Source organism: Nansenia antarctica (assembly GCF_963989245.1).
Source record: "Nansenia antarctica genome assembly, chromosome: 20".
NCBI classification, from domain to species: Eukaryota; Metazoa; Chordata; class Actinopteri; order Argentiniformes; family Microstomatidae; genus Nansenia; species Nansenia antarctica.
In genome coordinates, this window is record NC_137693.1 from 20,008,235 (window position 1) to 20,018,765 (window position 10,531).

Genomic DNA, 10,531 nt, shown 5'->3' on the forward strand with positions numbered 1-10,531 from the left:
CTTTGATTGACATCCAGTGGTGATAATGTAGAACTGCAAATGTATTGTTGGGGGAAAATATGGGAACATCTTTTTTGTTTCTCACATACAGTGGGAGAAATAAGTATTTAACACATCAACATTTATTTTTTTTACAGTTTTTCTCAATTGTTTCACACTAACATCGGAACTTGAGATACAATGACCAAAACCTGAAACTTGTGTAACTTATCTCACACCAATTCTGCACAAATACAAACACTGTCATTTTTCTCTTTTCACTCATTTTGCAGTTCTAAACCACACTTTTTGTAATTCTCCACATTTGGCACAATCTTCATTGATAGAATCTCTTGTGTTCACATGGAAAACACTACCATTCAGAATGCTCAACTCAAACCACCAATCACACAATCACACTCCTTATATGGGCAAACACCTATTGCTCTTCAATTAGCAATCCTATCTTTAGCAATAGAAAGGGTCAAAGGTGAGCTCTCCTGTGTTGGAGGACAATGGATGCTAACTTTGCAGAGAGAGGTAGAGTGAGGTGTGTTGGAGGACGAGGACAAGGCGGCGGCGACGATGACGAAGTGGGTTTCAACCTCGCAAAAAGGAGGCAACGGGGAAGGTTCCTTGCCAGTGAGCGGGGAACATCATTATGTGCGCAGCTATAAATCACCAAGGCATCCTCCATCACCATTCAACCCTTGGCCACTACAATAGTGCCCATGTCATCACTTCCCTGGACACACGACACAATATTCTGAGATGTGTACAGTATTTCATAATAATAATTTTAAAACATGATATTCTTGTATTTGTGTGTTTTATATATGAGTATGAAAACATAACAGGCTACTGTATGTATGTAATGTAACACTGAAGATGCAAAAGGCCTCCTTAGAATCTTATCATAGTAGTGTTTTCTGCTGATCATAGTGTTTACTGTTTTCCATTGAGCACATCAGTGTTCAATTGGTTCTTAGAAGTGTCATTTGATGGTGTGGGTGTGTCATTTGATGGTGTGGGTGTGTCATTTGATGGTGTGGGTGTGTCATTTGAGGCAAAACAATTATTTTGAGAAGACATTATTTTGAATGCAGTAGCCTATTTTTTTTTTTTTGCAAGAGATTTGTGGAGTTTTTGGTTTTGTGTGTGAGTTATTGGATTTGTGTTTAGAGTTAAGAGAATGGCTCAGTACAGCCAGGTCAATAACCTCGCTCTCAACGCCAACAAGAGCAAGGAGCTGGTGGTGGACTTCAGAAAGAAGAGGCAGGCACAAGACCCCATCACCATCAACGGGTCTGCTGTGGAGAGGGTCGACAGCATCACGTTCCTGGGGGTTCACATCACCAACGACCTCATCTGGGATAAACCCACCAACCAGGTGGTGAAAAAAGCACTACGTCACCTCCTCCATCTCAGGTGGCTAAAGGGCCGAAGACCCTTGGGATCTTAGATCCTTCAGAGGCGCAACCTAGAGCATCCTGATGGGATGCATCACTGCCTGGTACGGGAACTGCACTGCCCAAAACCACAAAGCGCTGCAAAGGGTAGTGCGGACAGCTGAGAAGATCAGCGGATGTGAGCTTCCCTCCATCCATGACACCTAAGGACCGATGTGTCAGAAAGGCCCTCAAGATTATTAGGGATCCCAGCCACCCCAATCAGAAACTGTTAGAGTTATTGCCATCAGGGAAACGGTACCGAAGCCTCGGGGCTAAAACCCAGAGGCTGACAAACAGCTATTTCCCCCAAGCAATCAGGGTCCTGGAGAAATACACTGGAAGAAAACAAAAGACTGCCACCCCCTAACCAACCCCACGCACACTACAAAAATGAACATACTAGTATTACTAATTATATTGCATTTCATATCATCGTACTCATGCACAGCAATTTTGCACTATTGAAGGCACTGTAAAATCCATCACATCAATGAAGGGTTAGTTCTTTTTTTCTTTTCTTTTTTACTTACTTACGTTACTTATTATTATTGTGTTTTTTGTATCTGAATGCAGCAATGTCAATGTCGAAGAATTATAAGCTAAATAAGTGTACTCTTGTGTACAGTAAGATCATGTAATAAAAGCGATTCTGATTCTGAAAGGACAAATGTCTTTGTTTAGAATGAGAAGGTTCTATCTCCGTTTAGAATGATAAGGTTCTATCTCCGTTTAGAATGATAAGGTTCTATCTCCGTTTAGAATGATAAGGTTCTATCTCCGTTTAGAATGATAAGGTTCTATCTCCGTTTAGAATGATAAGGTTCTATCTCCGTTTAGGGCAGTTCAGAGATATTGAGCGTCAAAGTTTTTACATTCCATTATGTTCTGTGAGATGGAACCTTTGTATTTTTATCAATTACTAACTCAAAAATGTCAACATTTTAAAAATTACACCACACAGGCATTAATAAACACCTAATGGATCAGATTATGTAAAAAACTAAATTTTGACAAAAATGGAGATAGAACCTTATAATTCTAACGTCACGATAAGTTTGTGAACTACGCCGATACAGCCATTGATGATATATTGATACAGCCATTGATGATATATTGATACAGCCATTGATGATGATATATTGATACAGCCATTGATGATATATTGATACAGCCATTGATGATATATTGATACAGCCATTGATGATATATTGATACAGCCATTGATGATATTGTCGTGTTTTGTCCGTTAGAGTAACTTGCTCGTCTGATGTACGTGGGTATAATGACTCACACGACAAGGAATTCTCAGTTTCTGGTTCTTTAGTGAACTTCTTCAATACACAAAACACAATACAAGATACAACTAATTGTGTCCCAGATGGCAGGTTAATAGATTAGGGAAAACTAGCTCTGGCACAGAACAGCAGCTTTGCTGTCCATACCGATGAGCGTTGTTCCCTTAACTGACTGTTTCGTAACCTAGGTAACGAGCTATATCTCTCTCTGGGTGATCATGTGACATACAGTAACCAATCAACAATAACAACAGTGAAAGCCATCCATGGTGGACTGTCTCACACTATCCCCCTCCAAGAGTACTGAGTCCCTTCAGTACAGGTGACTTAACATGAACATGTCTAAGAATAGAACAGTTGACTCAATGAACATGTCTAAATTATTAGATTACTTACATCACATTCTTTGCAAACTCGTAGGCCCTATAGCTAAACAGCAGTGAAACAATTAAAACACTTAACTACTTGGCAGTAAAACATTTTTCTTTTGCTTTTTTTTTCTTTATAATGCAAAACTTCTTGGATGAAGTAACCAATCTGCAGATAAACTAAACAGTCTCTCTTTCAATAACTAGTTCCTGAATCTCTCTGGCTTATTAACCATGCGTCCCTTAGATGTTTTAACAGTATTTTTTGGAGTGTCCTCTTGTCTTTTTTCCTGCTGACACCTTGGAGCTTTGAGATGAGGTTTCTCCTCTTGATCACATGACTCTCGAGAAGCTCCTTCCCCTGCTGGATCTTTATCATTGTCTTTCTGTAGTGGCAGCTCTGGTACCAACGGGACATCCTCTTCAGGTAGCTGTGTAGCTGGGTCTTGGCACTGCTGCAGCACTTGACTCCTTTGACGTTTTATCCCAGCAGGGACCACCTCACTATTGTATGGTTTAAGCCGATCATGGTGCATTATCTTTCTGCGCTTCAACCCTTGAATATCGTAGAGGACAGGACCACGGCATCCAGCCACAATCAAGGGGCCCTTCCAAGGTGCTTGAAGCTTGGGGCTTAGTCCCTTCTTTTTCGTGTCATCCTTTACATACACCAAATCTCCAACGCTGTAAGAATGTTCTCGTGCTCGGACATCATACATCTTCTTCTGACGTTCTTGTGCAGTGCGGAGGTGCTCCCTCGCTGTGCTTTGTGCCTCCTTAAGTCCTTCTCCCAGGTTATGAAGGAAATCTGCTACCTCCATTCGGTCAGATTTGAGTTCTGCAGCCCCAGACTGGATATCCTGTGGTTGATGAACTTCTCGGCCAAACATGAGCCTGTTAGGTGTGAACCCTGTGATTGCATGGCGTGAGCTGCGGTAGGCTGAGGTGAGTAGTGACAGATGCTCATCCCAGTTCTTTTGGTTCTGGTCCACGTAGCACCGGATCATCTGGAGTAAAGTTCTGTTGAACCTTTCCACCTGTCCGTTAGAGGCAGGGTGGTAGGGGGTGGTCCTTGTCTTTGTGATCTGTAGGAGCTTGCATACATTCTGGAACAGGGAACTCTCAACTCACTCACTCAGCTCACTTTAAACCCAGTTGACTTCATTTGCTGGAAGCCTGCTCAGGAGAACCAGCTAGATGGACAGGCTTCACAAACTCCAGCCATTCGTTGGTGGTGACGGAAAAAAACCTCAGACTGCTGGAGGATGAAGCCCATGAGTATGATGAGGGGGTGCTGAGGAGATGATAGGATATAGGATAGAGGAGCAGGAGGGTGTGATAGAGGAGCTGAAGGAGAGGATAGAGGAGTTGGAACGTTCCCGGACCAGGTGGAAGGAGGAGAAAGCAGAACTCCAGGCTAACCTGGAGATTTACGACAAAAAGATTACCCAGCTCCTCACTGAGAAAGACCGCCTCTGCAGCAGACTCAAACGTATGAAGCAGACTGCCGATGAATCGGAGCAATGGGTTTATAGAGTGTGTAGGGTAGTTATAGAGTGTGGAGGGTAGTTATAGAGTGTGGAGGGTAGTTATAGAGTGTGGAGGGTAGTTATAGAGTGTGGAGGGTAGTTATAGAGTATGTAGGGTATGAAGAGTTAGAAATGTGCAGGATCCTGTTGACACTCTTCTCAGCCGCCAGGAGAAAGAGAAGAAAAAATGGGAGAGGGACAAGAAGACTCTGGTGGACCAGTTTGAAGCCAACTGCAGCGAGGTCAGGAGGCTGTCCCTGGAGCATGAGGAGGCTAAGAAGATGAACGCCAGAAAGAGCAGAGCTATACGAGAGCTGCAGAATCAACTAAATGAAGCTGGAAGACAGCCCGCTTCCTAGTGGGACCCTACTGCCACATGCATCATACTGGACCACCCCCCTTCTAAGACCAACTAACCCAGTAAACAAAGAGTCCAAAAGACTTGAAATGTTTTTTCAATGTGTCTCTTGTTTGACAATGGCCACATACAAACGTAGGGGCCAGCCTCGTTTCGCCTGGACGACGGATCACGGTGGCACGCAAGCCGGCTTCGGAAGGCGGCATCGCCTCCCATCATAGACCCAGAACAACCGCAGGGTCCAGCTGAGTTCCCACCTGAACTGGTGGAGGCCGGGGTTCGCCCAGAGGCTCGTCCGGCCCGTGCCCGGGTCAGACCAGAACACCTGAGAGACTATACAGTGGACTGGTGAACCCAAGGGTAGGGTTTAGTGCATAGCCTGTTCAGTGGCAGAATAACCCACATGACTATGCTGGTGACTGGCAGTCTACCCAGTTCATCAAGGTAAAAAAAAAAAAAAAAAAAAAAGTTTCATAATTATAATGTTGTGTTATTCATTGTGTTCTTCTGGTTCCTGTGGGGGGGGGGTAAATGTTATGTATGTGGGACTGCGCCTTTAAGAGGCACGGGAAGTTAGTGGGGTAACCCCGTTGAAACGTGTTGTTGGAGTGCAAGGAGAGCGATGTGTGAAGAGAATAAAGTGTTGACTGTTATCCAAGGTGCGGACAGTTATTGATCATAACACATTCCCCTTCTAAGACCAACTAACCCAGTAAACAAAGAGTCCAAAAGACTTGAAATGTTTTTTCAATGTGTCTCTTGTTTGACAATGGCCACATACAAACGTATATGTGTTTCTTGTTTGGCAATGGCCACATACAAACGTATGTATTTCTTGCATTTTTTAAATGTAATTATCCTGTATTTTTTATGGATCTTATCTTGGCCTATCTGTATGTAAGAATGCAGTTTTAGTGAGAGTGACCACTACGCACATGAGCAGTCTGATGAGATTATCTGCTAAATCTGTTAAAAACATTTGTGACAGTTTAAAATATCTTTCTTCTTACCTGCAAAAAAAATAATATATATAATAAAAAATAAATAATAATAATAATTGCGACCTTGGTCAGTGTGCAACTCGAGGGGGGCTCCAAATCGGGCGATAAAGTCATACACAAGCCTCCTTGCTGTTGTTTCCGCCCCTTGGTCAGGAACAGCAAAGGCTTCGACCCATCGAGTAAACTGGTCAATTATGACGAGAATGTACTTGTTTCCAGAGCTGGACACAGGGAATGGCCCGAGGATGTCTACGTGGAGACGGTCCAAAGGTGCTCCAGCTTGGTAGCTTTGCAACTTGGCTCGTTTCACTGGTCCCGTAGTTTTGCATGCATTGCAGTGCTGGCATCTTTTCACAAACAGATGGACTCCCAGGCGGAGTATTCTGATGATGAGGAGCAGAAAGAGGAGGAGGTGATAGGAGAAGAGGAGAAGAGGAGAGGAGCAGTGTTCATGTTCAGGTCAAAAGGTGGTTGTGGAACGATGGCAACAATCTGGTGAAGGGGGCTCTTGTAGCGGGGGTCGTCACCCTGGGTTACCTGGTTCCCCTGGGCCTGCTGGCCTCCATGGTCCCCAGCTGCTACGACCGCAGCTCCAGCCTGACCTGTGCAGACATGGTCTGGGAGACAGCCCGCTTCCTAGTGGGACCCTACTGCCACATGCATCATACTGGACCACCCTGTTATGTATGTGGGACTGCGCCGACTGTTATCCAAGGTGCGGACAGTTATTGATCATAACATTGGCGACGAGGATGGGATCAGAGCACACCTGGCAGATGGCCTGCCGTTCTCAGCCGCGCTGCTCCGCACCCTGCTTCACTACAGAGCAACGCCGCACTCAACTACCAGCAGCTCCCCAGCCCTCCTGATGATGGGCCGTGAGCTGCAGCTTCCTCTGAATCGGCTGCGGGCCCCAGCGGTCGCCACGCCAGCAGCAGCACCCTGCCAGAGCGCCAGGGTCGCAGACGCACAGTGGCGGATGAAGCAGCGGTTCGATAGGAGACGGAGGGTGAGAACACCTCCCTTCACAGAGGGGGACTGGGTCAAGATTCGCCGCCCTAACCGGGACCACAAGCTGCTCTCGTTCTGGTCAGCGCCGATGAAGGTCACCGCTCAGCTGGGGCCAGCCTCGTTTCGCCTGGACGACGGATCACGGTGGCACGCAAGCCGGCTTCGGAAGGTGGCATCGCCTCCCATCATAGACCCAGAACAACCGCAGGGTCCAGCTGAGTTCCCACCTGAACTGGTGGAGGCCGGGGTTCGCCCAGAGGCTCGTCCGGCCCTGAACCCCGTTGAAACGTGTTGTTGGAGTGCAAGGAGAGCGATGTGTGAAGAGAATAAAGTGTTGACTGTTATCCAAGGTGCGGACAGTTATTGATCATAACACACCCCCAACTAAGACCAACTAACCCAGTAAACAAAGAGTCCAAAAGACTTGAAATGTTTTGTTGGAGTGCAAGGAGAGCGATGTGTGAAGAGAATAAAGTGTTGACTGTTATCCAAGGTGCGGACAGTTATTGATCATAACACACCCCCAACTAAGACCAACTAACCCAGTAAACAAAGAGTCCAAAAGACTTGAAATGTTTTTTGTGTGTCTCTTGTTTGACAAACGTATATGTGTTTCTTGTTTGGCAATGGCCACATACAAACGTATGTATTTCTTGCATTTTTTAAATGTAATTATCCTGTCTTTTTTATGGATCTTATCTTGGCCTATCTGTATGTAAGAATGCAGTTTTAGTGAGAGTGACCACTACGCACATGAGCAGTCTGATGAGATTATCTGCTAAATCTGTTAAAAACATTTGTGACAGTTTAAAATATCTTTCTTCTTACCTGCAAACATTTTTATATATATAATAATAAAAAAATAATAATAATAATAATTGCGACCTTGGTCAGTGTGCAACTCGAGGGGGGCTCCAAATCGGGCGAAAAAGTCATACACAAGCCTCCTTGCTGTTGTTTCCGCCCCTTGGTCAGGAACAGCAAAGGCTTCGACCCATCGAGTAAACTGGTCAATTATGACGAGAATGTACTTGTTTCCAGAGCTGGACACAGGGAATGGCCCGAGGATGTCTACGTGGAGACGGTCCAAAGGTGCTCCAGCTTGGTAGCTTTGCAACTTGGCTCGTTTCACTGGTTTCACAGATTGAGGAGGATTATGGCAAGCCTGCAGGACCTCTCTTTGCATGGAAGCTTGGTAACAGTCACATTTGTCTGAATGTTCTCTGGTTTGCCTTGACATGGCATCAGCATTGCAGTGTTGCCAGCCCGCTCGATGCTCTATGTCAAAGTCATATTGGCTCAACTCTTCCAGCCAGCGAGCCAACTGACCTTCAGGGTTTTTGAACCGAAACGGCCAGGTGAGACTGCCATGATCTGTTCGTAGCAGAAACTTCTTGCGCAGTAGGTAGTGGCGGAACTGGCAAGTGTAGCGGACGACAGCAAGTAACTCACGTCTGGTAACACAGTACCTCTGCTGAGCTGGTGTAAGATGGCTGCTGGCGTATGTTAGGACTCGCTTTTCTCCCCACTGGAGTTGTGACAGAACAGCTCCAATACTGTGGTTCGAGGCATCAGTGTCTAGAATGTACTTGCCTCCAACAGTGGGGTATCCCAGCACTGGTGTAGTTGTCAGTTTTTCTTTCAGCTTTGTAAAAGCATCTTGGTGCTCATTTGTCCACAGGAATGTAGCCCCCTTCTTTGAAAGGCTGTGGAGAGGGCTTGCCAGTTCTGCAAAAGCTGGAACAAACAGTGCCCCGCGGTGGCGTAGCGGTCTAAGCACTAGCCACTAGTGCAAGCTGCCCACCGGGATCGAATCCCGGTCTCGCCAGATCCGGATATGGCCGGGGCACACACAGGGAGCGGCATATTGAGCGGCCGCTCCAGAGGGCGGTATAGGACTATTTCCGGACAAGGATCCGTCGCGCAACAGCGCCCCCGGGGTGCCGGAATAACGGTGCTGGGCTCGAGGAGCCAGACAGCCATAAAAAAATAAAAGCTGGAACAAACTTGCGGTAGTAGTTACACAGTCCAAGAAAAGCTTGCAGCTCCTTCAGGTTGTTGGGTGGCTCCCAGCGCTGTACATCCTTGACCAGAGCTGGGTTTGGGCAGATTTCATCTCCACTCACAATGTGGCCCAGGAAGAGAACTTCCTCTTGAAGCAAGTGACATTTAGAAGGCTTCAGCTTCAACCCATAGCTGTGGAGACACTTGAAGACCTGTGCGAGCCGGTCCAGGCTTTCATCCACTCCCCTGCCAATGACAATGACGTCGTCCAGGTAGATCAGCAATGTTTCCCACTGGAGTCCCCTGAGGACGAGCTCCATTGCCCTCTGAAAGGTGCTTGGGGCATTGCAGAGCCCAAATGGCATGCGGGTGTATTCATAGAGGCCCCATTTGGTGATGAATGCTGTCTTCCCGCGGTCTTGGTCATCCACTGCTATCTGCCAATAGCCAGACTGAAGGTCAAGTGTTGAGAACATTGTAGCTTCCCCAAGAACATCAAGACACTCTTCAATCTTGGGCAAAGGATATGCGTCCTTTACCGTCAGACTGTTCAAGCCGCGGTAATCTATGCACCACCGTACTCCTCCATCCTTCTTGCGTACTAAGACGACCGGAGAGGCCCACTCCGATGATGATGGTGTAACGACACCGGCTTTAAGCATGTCTTGAAGATGTGTTTGCTCTTCACTTTGAAATCCAAGAGGTGCCCTTCTCACTCGCTGGCGCACAGGCTTAGCCGATCCTGTGTCAATCTTGTGTGTGACAGCAGACATGTAACCCAGGTCGGAATCACTTTTGGCAAAGAGGGATTGGTAGGTCACTAGCAGTTGGATAAATTGAAGTTATGAACCGAGATCCATGCTCCCTTGCAGAGGCTCAAAAGTGTGTAGAGGCTCATGAGCACAACTTCAAAGCTACGGTGGGACGTGAAACAGAAATAAAGAACAGAACACGACGCAAATTCAGCTGACGCCTCTCTACCTTGCCGAAGTTCTCCCAACTTTCTCCTTACTGTGGTAGGGGGGTCTCTTTTCCCAAAGCGCTGAGTAAGCTCCTCCACTAAGAGAGCATAATCCTCCCGTGTACGTTCTGGCAGTGAGCAGACATATCGTATTGCAGCTCCTCTTAAGCATTCATGCAGCCTGTCCACTCTTTCTGTAGTACTCCATCCATACTTCCTGGCCTGGCACTCAAATGGCAACAAGAAAGAGTCCCAGTCATCATTTCCTTCAAATGTGGCAAGTTTAGGTCTACGCACTTCTTGCAGAGTGTGCTGACTGTTGTGACCAGAACTATTCAGTCTCTGCTCACCATAGGGAAATGAGCGTTGGGTTTCATTCTCAGAGTCTCTAGTGTCTCTCCATCTACTGTCAGGTTCAGCATTGCCGCCCCTCCTGGTGGGACCAAAGTTGCGAGTGCGCTGATTGATGACATCCAACTCAGCTGCAAAGGGGGCACCAACACGAGTTCTTGGTCTTACTGGTATATCCCAAGAGGCTGAAGGTATAGCTTCAGGCTCAGAAGCATGCCTGTCC